This window comes from Periplaneta americana, chromosome 1, assembly GCF_040183065.1.
Source record: "Periplaneta americana isolate PAMFEO1 chromosome 1, P.americana_PAMFEO1_priV1, whole genome shotgun sequence".
Lineage (NCBI taxonomy): Eukaryota > Metazoa > Arthropoda > Insecta > Blattodea > Blattidae > Periplaneta > Periplaneta americana.
Genome location: NC_091117.1, coordinates 214,017,302 through 214,030,069, shown reverse-complemented (window position 1 = coordinate 214,030,069; position 12,768 = coordinate 214,017,302). Strand labels below are relative to the sequence as shown.

The following is a 12,768-nucleotide window of genomic DNA, read 5'->3' as shown; positions in this document are numbered from 1 at the left end:
CTTTTGGTCCTACAGAATTGATCTGTTATTGTACGGTAACAAAGATACGTAGATTCTTCGCACAACAGTGCATATATTGTGGAATCCCGACCACTAAGTCACTCAATTGAGTGCGCTCCTTTTATAATGACATTTAACTTAATATACCGATATGTCGAACATGGAGTAAGGCCACAAAGGGAAAAGAGGAGAGAGATTCGATCCGGTGCTGTGGATTGAACTTCGGCGTAGCTCAGTGGATACGTAGAACGAAGGACCCGGATTCGACCCCCGGCTCCGGAGCGAATTTTTCTCCTGTAATAACAAAAAATAAATAATAGATGTTTCACTTCCTAAAAACGGGAAACGAATAACTATATTTATAATAATAATAAATCTGTAGCCGAAATTTTTCTGGTAATTTTCGATTTTCCAAAAATAATTAATCCTAACATATACAATTAACCACCCTGAAACCGAAAATCGCTTTTTTGAAATTTTTGTCTGTCTGTCTGTCTGTCTGTCTGTATCTCTGTTACCTTTTCACGCGATAATGGCTGAACGGATTTCGATGAAAATTGGAATATAAATTAAGTTTTTTGTAACTTAGATTTTAGGCTATATGGTATTCAAAATACGTTATTTAAAAGGGGGGTTATAAGGGGGTCTGAATTAAATAAATCGAAATATCTCGCTTATTATTGATTTTTCTGAAAAATGCTACATAACAAAAGTTTCTTTAAACATAATTTGCGATAAGTTTTATTCCTTGAAAAATTTTGATAGGACTGATATTTAATGAGATAAATGAGTTTTAAAATTAAAATAACTGCCGTGTAATGAATTAAAAAACAAATGACTTCGTGTATAAGGGGCCTTGGACAGCAACAATAGAAAGCTATGAAAGATAGCCTACAGATAATGTTTCTGTGTTTGTATGAAGTAATATCGGAAGCTAAATTAACGGATTTGTATAATTAATTATTAATTCACCATTGGAAAGTGTAGTTTCTCTAGATGGACATAATGCTATAATGTTATCACAGTAACTTCTGAGTGAATCGAGGACAGGTAAGATTAAAATAGCTTCTTATGCACAGAAAACTTGATAGGCTATTCTGTACATTCGTTTCCTGTATTTCCTAAAATAATTTTTATGACCAAATGAGTGGTCTCTGGATCAAAATGATCGCATTTTAATTATGCAAATACAATTTAAATTAAGTAACATAATAAATGATTTATCCTCATATCAAACACGAATATTCCCTGGATCAAATGTCCTATTTTAATTATGTAATTACTTTATATTTATTTCTAACGGGTGCAGCGGAGCGCACGGGTACGGCTAGTTATAAGTAAATAAGTGAATAAATATATAAATAAATAAAACCAGTAAGTATAGCCCATTCGTTATCTCGTGAACTGTTCCTGCACGTCAAGGGAAGAAGAAAGTGGAAGAGAAGCTTTCTTCCCTCGCTACGCTTTGACTCGTAGCTAACGAGATCACTTACCCCTCACCATAAGGTTCTTATTATATGCTACGGCACACGGAAGCATTTTTTTTTCACGAGATAGCGACTGACGTAAAGTAAATGAGTAAACAAACAAACAAATAAACAAAGTAAACAAAGAAATAAAAACAAAAGGTCTGTGCTAGGGAATATAACTTGTCCACAAACCAACTGCGTCAAGAACTGCCCTCATTCTGCGCGACATACAGTAAACAAGGTTGTGGAATATAACTCCAATCATTCTGGCTGCTCTCAATGCACAATAACCTACGCGAATCAGACCAGCATTGATTTGTTGACGGAGTTATTGCGTGCCTTCACATTCAAGTGTAACGCCAAGACAGACCGTTTTATTTGCAGACAGGAGTTTTGCTTGGGAGAGTTAGGGCATATAATGTAAGAGACGACGCCACATAAATCTAGCTTTGCTATGTGGTTTAATAATACAGTATCTGTTATTTTGTTAAAACGAGCATGGGCAGTAATAGGGCCTATGTAATATTATTATTTTTTATTTATTTAAATTCAAATATACAGAATTAAGAAATATAATTACAAAACAAAACAAAGAGAAATACAAGTAAAATAATACAGGCAATATAAAAAGAAGATACAGTAGTATTAGCAAAATTTGAGACCGAATGAGCAGCTCTCGTGCTCGGTCGCAGTTCAGATATAATATTAAAATAAAAAATAATAATAATAATATAAATAAATAAGTAAAATAAAATAGGAACTAAAATATAATTACAGCGGCAATGGAATTATATAATATAATATTAACACTAGAGAAGAATAATGTCGCACGTGAAAAGTAGGACTAATATATATTTCAAAATTATAGAATACAAATATAATATAGGATGAAAGAGTAATGGAACGGAGAAAAATTCTCTCCGGCGCCGGGATTTGAACCCGGGTTTTCAGCTCTACGTGCTGATGCTTTATCCACTAAGCCACACCGGATACAACTCCGACGCCGGTTAGAATCGTCTCAGATTAAGCTCCAACTCTTGGGCTCCCTCTAGCGGCCGCCCTCCGCACTACGTCATAGATGTCTATGAACGCAGGACCGAAGTCCACACATGTGCTGAGGTGCACTCGATATGAGTGACTAGTTGGCCGGGATCCGACGGAATAAGCGCCGTCTTAAATCACGAAGTGATTTACGCATATATATTATTTTAATGTACCGAAGTACCGAGGGAGCCCAAGAGTTGGAGTTTAATCTGAGACGATTCTAACCGGCGTCGGAGTTGTATCCGGTGTGGCTTAGTGGATAAAGCATCAGCACGTAGAGCTGAAAACCCGGGTTCAAATCCCGGCGCCGGAGAGAATTTTTCTCCGTTCCATTACTCTTTCATCGTATGATGACGCAGAATATCTGCATGGAAATATCATATGTACTTCGGTACATTAAAATTATATATATATATATATATATATATATATATATATATATAGGTTGATTAATTCATACACATAGGCTATACATTTATTTAAGCAAATTGAAGATATTAACACGTTTCTAATTTTCTTGTTATATGTTAGTGGGTTACATGTTAGAAGTTCTGGGTGTAATTTAGTTATAGCATTGTACAACCGAGGGCCAAAATTTATGCTATGCTTTAGACCAGCAGATGTGAGACATTTAGGTTCTACTAATGTTGAATTAATATTTCGTCTTGTGTCATAATTGTGTGTCTGTAATACAAACTTATTACGAATTTTATGATAAAATTTTAACAGCGTATACTTATAAATTTGTTCAATATTAAATACATTAAATTCAGAATAAATTAATTTAGTTGGATAATCGAAACGTTTCTTCAAACAAATTTTAATTATTCGTTTTTGTAGTAAATTTAACGGACTAAGATTAATTTTTGTACTTCCACCCCAAACAATTTTACCATATTGAATGATAGACTGAATAATGGCCAAATAAACATTTCGTAGAACTCTAATAGGTAAGTAGCATCGAAGATTAACGAATTTATAAATTGTTTTACGAAGCCTCTTACAAAGATAAGTAATGTGATGAGGCCATTTTAAATTCTGATCAATAATGATACCGAGATATTTGACATACGTGGCTTCTTTCAAAGGTGGAACTTATAAATTATTGTCGGTGGTACATTCTATTGCCACGTAATGCATCAAATAATTAGAAACACACACACGCACACACACTACATGTAATTAAAATTAAATTCAAATCAACAGAAGGAGAGATACATTGTTAACCTTTCGCGAAACAGAGCTCATTCCTAAAAAGATTTCATCATCTGTTAGTTCATTAATTCTGCACTTTATGATCTTGTTTTAAGCACAGATTTTTATATCTCTATGGAAACCGAGGCCTCGGTGTCGAGGCGAGATCACACTGCTGATATTCGTGTATTGTATGGGCAACCCGCGGTATTATATGAATCCAGATGGGGCATGTTTTTAATTGGAGACATGTACTGATCTGCGAGCAGCGGAAATTATAGGAATTCTGATATAACCCATGTTACTGTATGTTACTGAGTTGGGAATTACAGTCCCCCAAAATTTACCGAGCTCGTGCAATATTTGTTGTTCTCCATAGGCTTAATCTAGTGTAATCATTGCCCGGAAATGAGATTAAAGCTTTTGCAAAGGGATGGGGTGTACAGCAGGGAGTGCTTCTACTACACCGAATGCAATCTACACCTACGTGTTGTTTGTTGTTTCAAAACTTTGATCTGAAATACTGAATGTAGCCATTCAAAAACAGTGATTTATTTAGATGCCATATTCACATTTAAGTGCGGTATAGGCTACGTTAACGTAAAGTTCTATGAATGTTATGTTAAAAATGTTATGTTTTATTTAACGACGCTCGCAACTGCAGAGGTTATATCAGCGTCGCCGGATGTGCCGGAATTTTGTCCCGCAGGAGTTCTTTTACATGCCAGTAAATCTACTAACATGAGCCTGTCGCATTTAAGCACACTTAAATGCCATCGACCTGGCCCGGGATCGAACTCGCAACCTTGGGCATAGAAGGCCAGCGCTATACCAACTCGCCAACCAGGTCGACTAAAAAGTTCTATGAAAGAAATACAGAGTGATTTATATAGAACTCACACATTTCTTTCATTAATTGTTTCAAAACGAATTGTGCTAGCGACAACTTATTATACCTAAAATGTAGAGGAATTTTGGGAGATTATTTACCTCTATAGCAAATGTTGTCCGGCGTTGTCAAATCCGGAGATCTCGGTGGCCACAGGTCCCTGGAAATCATTCGGTCGTCACATAACCGGATAAATGGAACCATGCTTCATCTGTGAACCATGTCATGGACAATATGGCAGGATTTTGCACAATGAACGTCTGAATCCAACGACAATAATTCAATCTTTTAACCTTATCTGGTTCCTGTAGCTGATGAACAACCGTAACCCTATATGGCTTTGGGCTCTCTGACACATTGAGTAGGTGTACCCTGTCTCCTGCGACAAACTTCTTAATGATTTTTTGGGTGACTGCTCCAGTCGTGCTCTTACGTCAACAACAACCGTGGGAAGCCTAGATGAACGATGCTTGCCCTTTTCACTCACCAGAGATCCAGTTGTTTCCAATTTGTTTACCAGTCCCAGTATTGTGTTTCTTTTGGGAGGATTGCGAACACCAAATTCTCTCTGGTATGCCCTTTGAGTAGCTGTAATTGAATTCGTAATCCAGTATTGCTTCACAAGGAAGAGTCGTTGATTTAATGTGTACTGCAGTTTCACGTTGACACAAAATGTCGAAAACAGCTGCCAACAATAGGAATAAAACATAAACATCTGCGCATCTAATGACTTATTGTCGTTGGTTTCAGACGTTCATTGTGCAAAATCCTGCCATATTGTCCATCACATGGTTCATATATGAAGCATGGTTCCATTTATCCGGTTATGTGACGACCGAATAATTTCCAGGAACCTGAGGCCACCGAGATCTCCGGATTTGACAACGCCGGACAACATTTGCTATAGAGGTAAATAATCTCCCAAAATTCCTCTACATTTTAGGTATAATAAGTTTTCGCTAGCACAATTCGTTTTGAAACAATTAATGAAAGAAATGTGTCAGTTCTATATAAATCACTCTGTAGAACATTAAATAACAATTTATGGAATCAACAGTCATGTGCCAAAAGAGCCAATATTATCTTTTTGGTAAATTGAATTCAGATATAGGGGCAATAATTCACTAGTCTGTGATGTGAGGTCTGGCGAAATGACGGAACTTTTTCTGTAGCAAATTGTCAGAAATTGTGAAATAATTTGTATCGTGCAATGCGATCTTCATGTCTACAGAATGAACTGTAAGTAACGTCATTCATTTCAGAGGTTTATTCTTTGAGATATTGTCGTTTTGTTTCCTTTTGGAAATAAAAATGGTTTTATATGAAACATTTCATAGTGTGTTTTGGGAAAGCCATTGATTTAATTATCAATATGCTCAATAAATTTAAGATAGTACTATATTATGATACTTACTTACTGGCTTTTAAGGAACCCGGAAGTTCATTGCCGCCCTCACATAAGCCCGCCATCGATGCCTATCCTGTGCAAGATTAATCCAGTCTCTATCATCATATCCCACCTCCCTCAAATCCATTTTAATATTATCCTCCAATATACGTCTCGGCCCCCCCAAAGGTCTTTTCCCCTCCGGCCTCCCTACTAACACTCTATATGCATTTCTGGATTCGCCCATACGTGCTATATGCCCTGCCCATCTCAAACGTCTGGATTTAATGTTCCTAATTATGTCAGGTGAAAAATACAATGCATGCACTTCTGTGTTGTGTAACTTTCTCCATTCTCCTGTAACTTCATCCCTCCTAGCTCCGAATATTTTCCTAAGATCCTTATTCTCAAACACCCTTAATCTCTGTTCCCCTCTCAAAGTGAGAGTCCAAGTTTCACAACCATACAGAACAACCGGTAATATAACTGTTTTATAAATTCTAACTTTAATATTTTTTTGACAACAGACTAGACGACTAAAGCTTCTATATTATTATTATTATTATTATTATTATTATTATTATTATTATTATTATTATTATTATTATTATCATCATTATCATTATTATCATTATCATAATTATTATTCATTACAATTTCAAACAACTCATGGCCTCATATTGATGTGTAATCGTTTCGACTATCAATTATTGCATTGTCGTCTCGAAGCTAGGCTTCATGGAATGAGGAAACGATTACGAAGTAGTTAACGAGAAGGCTCCTCCTTGTTGAATAAAATTTAAGTGCATGAAGTATGTCTATGGATATTGAAATGAGAAGAAATGTTAAACTTTTATTTCACATCCCAAAGATTCTTACAACTCCAACCATATTCACAATAACAATAACTGAGTATGAATGCTTCATTCCATGTATAGATTCCATGAATCCTCTGTAATTTTTTCTTAACTATTACATCAACATAACACAAGAAAGAGATGTTTTCATTTAGCGCCACAGTCTAGTATATACAGTCACGAAGCTCAATACGTAGTAAATATGCATCCATAGATAGTTGCTAACCACTTGGATCGCTACTATCGCCTCATGACAGACAATGCGAAATAGTACTGGCACATTCTATTGTTCCTAGCACCCTCAACAACTCAAGCTTCGTGACTGTATAAGACTAGACTGTGCTAGCGCATTCAATAACAATATTGTAAATCAGTGATCCTAGCGGTAAGCATAGGAATCTTTTAGTAGGTTATGTAATAGAGGAGCGATTGTTGCATAAATGTCTTTATGCTCGACCATGCCGAAATGTAGTAATTATACACCTGGTAGCAGACCTTTAATGCATGTCATTAAAGTACACCTACTCATTAAAGGTCAGGTTTTTCAGCCAATGACGACTCAGATTACAACTGTTCAGCCAATGACAGGTCAGCTTTCTACCGTTATAAAACCGCAAGTATCGATTAATCTTGGATATGCAATCGAAAAGTCACGGAGGCTGGAAATCCAATACTGTCGCAGAAGGTTATGTTCTGTTACTATAATAATTAGCGTTAATTGTAAATAATATTCAAATAAATTCAATTTGCCATCTCGTTTTTCAATGTCTAATTTAATTTCAATGTTATCTCTGTAGGTTCTTATGGCCTAGCAAGGTCAATGTGGACATCTGTTCCTCGGAAAAAAATCAATACTTTCGCGTCTGCGCACATCTCACAACATACGGGACATTGGTCAAGGTCAGATACAAAGAAAATTAATAATATCAAGTTAGAAATATGGTCGAGCATAAAAAGTCGTATGAAACTCGCCTATAATGGTAATTAAGAAGCTCGTATGAAAATTATGAAACTCGCTTGCGCTCGTTGCATAAATATCCATACTCGCTTCTTAATTACCTTCATTATAGGCTCGTTGCATAATGTACTATTAATTAACCATATTTTATGAATGCAGGGACTGTTTCTGATTTGTATTAAGTAATATCACCCTTAAAATGTTCAGTAGGTATGAACGAAGATGCTTCATAAAAATACAAATTGTTTGAGGAAAAAATGCAACCCAATGCTTTACGGCATTACAAGAACCCTGTGGGAGAGAAGCCCAAACATAAAGAACTGTTTGTAAGATGGGTGGAGACGAGGCATTCGCTTTCAATCAAGAGTTGACATCCAAAGAGCTTTAAATCGATCAGTGAGATAGAGATCCAGAAATGATGCTGCAGATGGAGTCCGCCGTCTTCCAAGGATTTGGCAACATTTTGTTGACATGACAAGGGACTATTTGAAAGTTGTAATGCCAAAAATAACCTCAATAAATGTAGTGTGAAACAATAATTATGTTACCATTACTTTTCAAATGCCCTAGTATTTTATATATACATATATTTCTATAATTTTAATAAACATTTGACGTGTATTAAACCCGTGTATAACATTAAACACTGTTATCTAATACAGGCCTATTTGTCTTTGTTATACGGTATTGTTACTCGCATTTCATAACAAGAAGAAACATAAAAATTGAATGGCTCGTGTGAAAGTTTGCAATGGCTTTAGATTTAATTTCAAGATTTAAACTTTTACTCACGGTGTAAGGATTTATAACTTGCACCTCTCAGACGTAACCTTTGACTAAACTAATTGTAAAATCCAAAAATAATTTAACTGTGAGAAGTAATCTTGTTAACGTAGTCGGAAGTAAATGGGAGCGATTACTTCATCCTTGAGAAGAGCAAGTCTTAAATAGAAAGAGTGATAATCCAATATTATTTAAATCTATTCCACTTCAACTTTGTTATAAATACCGTATTACATCCAGATTTAATTTCCTTCTTATATGCATACTCTTCTTAGTAATTCAGTTTTAATTACAGAAATTTTATTTTCTGACGCCTGGCTCACCATAGCGGTTCACTACATAGTACCTACTACATTCCTTCAGTTGCATTGGCGTTTGTTTTCTCTGTTGGGCTGCCATTACGAACTGTTTTACTTATATCGCAATTCAATTAATATACAGGGTGTTTCAAAAATACGGGGCATAATTTCAGGTATGTATTTCCCACATGTAGACAATCAAAATAGTTCATTACAACATGTGTCCGGAAATGCTTCATTTCCGAGTTATGGCCTTCACAACACTGAAATTCACCGGAACGTTTTTCTTTCCGCAGGTCGTTGCCGTCAAAGGAGACATTAAGAGGGCACTCTGACAGTTCATTCCGAGGCGAAGGTTACATTCAGTGTTGTGTAGGCGTTAGACTGTGCGACATGTATTCAAATCAAGAGCTGGCAGAGATACACTTCATGTACGGTAAGGCGGACGGCAATGCTGCGCTGGCTCGTCGCTTGTACCAGAAGAGGTACCCACAGCGACAATGTCCAGATCGGAAGACATTTGTACGTCTCCATTACCGTCTGTGCGAGTATGGAAAATTTAACTCTCCTGGTTTGGGAAGGGGACGACCAAGATCTACAACTCCAGAAGTACAGGAGGAGATTCTGGAGGCTGTGAACATGACTCCTTCTATCAGCACACGAAGGGTAGCGTTGCAAGTCAATGTTCCTCATACGACTGTCTGGAGACTATTGAAAGAGTATCAATTGAATCCTTATCATTTGCAACGTGTACAGGCCCTGTCACCAGCAGATTACCCTGCACGAGTTAGGTTCTGTCAGTGGTTCTTCCAGCAGTGTGGTGTAAATCCGAACTTTCCTGCCTTAGCACAGTATTATTTACAGATGAAGCACAGTTCACACGAGATGGCATAATAAATTTCCACAATCAGCATGTATGGGCGTATGAAAACCCACGTGCAACTGTTCCATCTCATCACCAGGTGCGGTTCTCCCTCAAAATGTGGGCCGGTATCATTGGTGATCGATTAGTTGGACCCCATGTACTTGTAAACAGACTTACGGGGCAGGCGTACACAAACTTCCTGGAAAACACCATACCTCATGTTTTAGAAGACACTCCACTGATCAATCGTCAACACATTCACTTCTTGCATGATGGCGCTCCTGCACACTTCAGTCGTGCGGCTCGCCGGTACTTGGATCGAAGGTTTCCTGATCGATGGATAGGTAGAGGTGGCCCAATTGCTTGGCCTCCACGCTCACCTGATCTGAACCCTCTCGATTGCTACTTGTGGGGCCATTTAAAATCATTGGTTTATTCGTCTCCGGTGCCTGATTTGGAATTCCTTCGGAATCGAATTGTGGCATGTTCTGAGATCATACGCAATACTCCTAGAGTTTGGGATCGTGTTCGCAGGTCAAAGAGACATCGAGGTCTGTATTCAAGCTGGAAGTGGACATTTTGAACATCTTCTGTAATGACGACCTGCGGAAAGAAAAACGTTCCTGTGAATTTCAATGTTGTGAAGGCCATAACTCGGAAATGAAGCATTTCCGGACACATGTTGTAATGAACTATTTTGATTGTCTACATGTGGGAAATACATACCTGAAATTATGCCCCGTATTTTTTAAACAACCTGTATATTCACTCTTGCAAAATCGAGATCAATTCATCTTCATCAGCATCATAGCCACCGGCATTTTCCAGCTGATCCGGAATTCCGCTCGGGTGTGGGTTCGATTCCCACTTGGCGAGATGAGGCCGAGAATTATGTTATTAAATCTAGAAACACTTATTAGATCCTAACTGCAAACATTAACCTATGTCAACACAAATATCCACAACCTTGTAAAAAATGAATCTTAAAATTCGCCATAGATTACCCGACATTCGCCTTAAAATTTAACAAATCCTTTGTACCAACACGGTTTGCAAAAAATTGCAACATAAGATAAAGGTAAACAATATTATTTTATTTATTTATTTAATCGGACAGAATTAAGGCCATAAGGCCTTCTCTTCCGTCCTACCAGATAACATATATAAATACATATATATTATTTTAATGTACCGAAGTACATATGATATTTCCATGCAGATATTCTGCGTCATCGTACGATGAAAGAGTAATGGAACGGAGAAAAATTCTCTCCGGCGCCGGGATCTGAACCCGGGTTTTCAGCTCTACGTGCTGATGCTTTATCCACTAAGCCACACCGAATACAACTCCAACGCCGGTTAGAATCGTCTCAGATTAAGCTCCAACTCATGGGTTCCCTTTAGTGGCCGCCCTCTGCACTACGTCATAGATGTCTATGAACGCAGGACCGAAGTCCACACATGTGTGGGAACCCAAGAGTTGGAGCTTAATCTGAGACGATTCTAACCGGCGTTGGAGTTGTATCCGGTGTGGCTTAGTGGATAAAGCATCAGCACGTAGAGCTGAAAACCCGGGTTCAAATCCCGGCGCCGGAGAGAATTTTTCTCCGTTCCATTAGTCTTTCATCGTATGATGACGCAGAATATCTGCATGGAAATATCATATGTACTTCGGTACATTAAAATAATATATATGATATGCGTAAATCACTTCGTGATTTAAGACGGCGCTTATTCCGTCGGATCCCGGCCAACTAGTCACTCATATCGAGTGCACCTCAGCACATGTGTGGACTTCGGTCCTGCGTTCATAGACATCTATGACGTAGTGCAGAGGGCGGCCACTAGAGGGAACCCAAGAGTTGGAGCTTAATCTGAGACGATTCTAACCGGCGTTGGAGTTGTATCCGGTGTGGCTTAGTGGATAAAGCATCAGGACGTAGAGCTGAAAACCCGGGTTCAAATCCCGGCGCCGGAGAGAATTTTTCTCCGTTCCATTACTCTTTCATCATATATAAATACGGTACAAAAAGAGAAATACAAACACTGGTGAAAATAATACAAATCAAATTAAAGCCCTATAGAGGGTCAACATTGTCAAAAGAACACTATAGAGCTTTCATCGAGCTAATACAAGAAAAAAAATAAAGAAACACAGAGATATCAATGATGATAGTGATAAGTAATAATAATAATAATAATAATAATAATAATAATAATAATAATAATACATTACATATTAATTCTCAACTTTACAACACCAAGTTACAATATTTATTATATGTCATGGGTTAAGCCGAAGTTGCGCAACCTTGGGCATAGAAGGCCAGCGCTATGCCAACTCGCCAACCAGGTCGACTATAGAGTAAAAGAACTAACACATATTACTGGTATTTTGAAGTTGAAACATGGGCTCTTCTACTTTTCTGCAAAACCATATTAATATTGGTTCACTTACCGCTTGCATATTCATTGAGTGTAACTTCTAGCCTTATATTATTTTGTAGTATATTCGCATCATTTTACTCGACTTGTGCTTGTATAACTATATAAATTAGTGTTCTTTAAATATTAGTGTGTAAAATTGTATCAACTTCTTTTGTTTCTGGCTAAGTGGAAGAGAAGGCCTGATGGCCTTAACTTCGCCAGAATAAATAAATAAATGTAAGCCGGTTGATTTGTTGCTTTATTTCATCTGTACTCTCTTTTGAAATTGCAAATTTGGAAAATAAAGTATTATATACAGCTAGAAGGCATTCTTTAACAAATCACATAATAAGGTATCACTCATGAGGCAACTAAGCCAGGAGACAATAGTTTATGGAGGCCAGTTCCTTTTCTCCTCCACTGCATACATCAAGGATAGACTAGTAACATATTACTAGACTTCGTTGAATTGCCACACGCAGCATGCAATCAGGTTGCCGAGTACGGTAGTATAGAGGAGGTGAGCGACCACCCGGTCTTGTAGTATAAGCAGTTCATGTTAAGAGTTGTGACCGGTCCAAATAGACGGAGCAGCT

General features: G+C 37.4%; 1 protein-coding gene across 1 annotated transcript in view; it reads right to left on the bottom strand.

Annotated features, from left to right (window-relative positions):
- nAChRalpha2 (nicotinic acetylcholine receptor alpha2) overlaps window positions 1-12,768 on the bottom strand; it is a 372,719-nt gene that overhangs the window by 60,894 nt on the left and 299,057 nt on the right. The window lies entirely within an intron of this gene.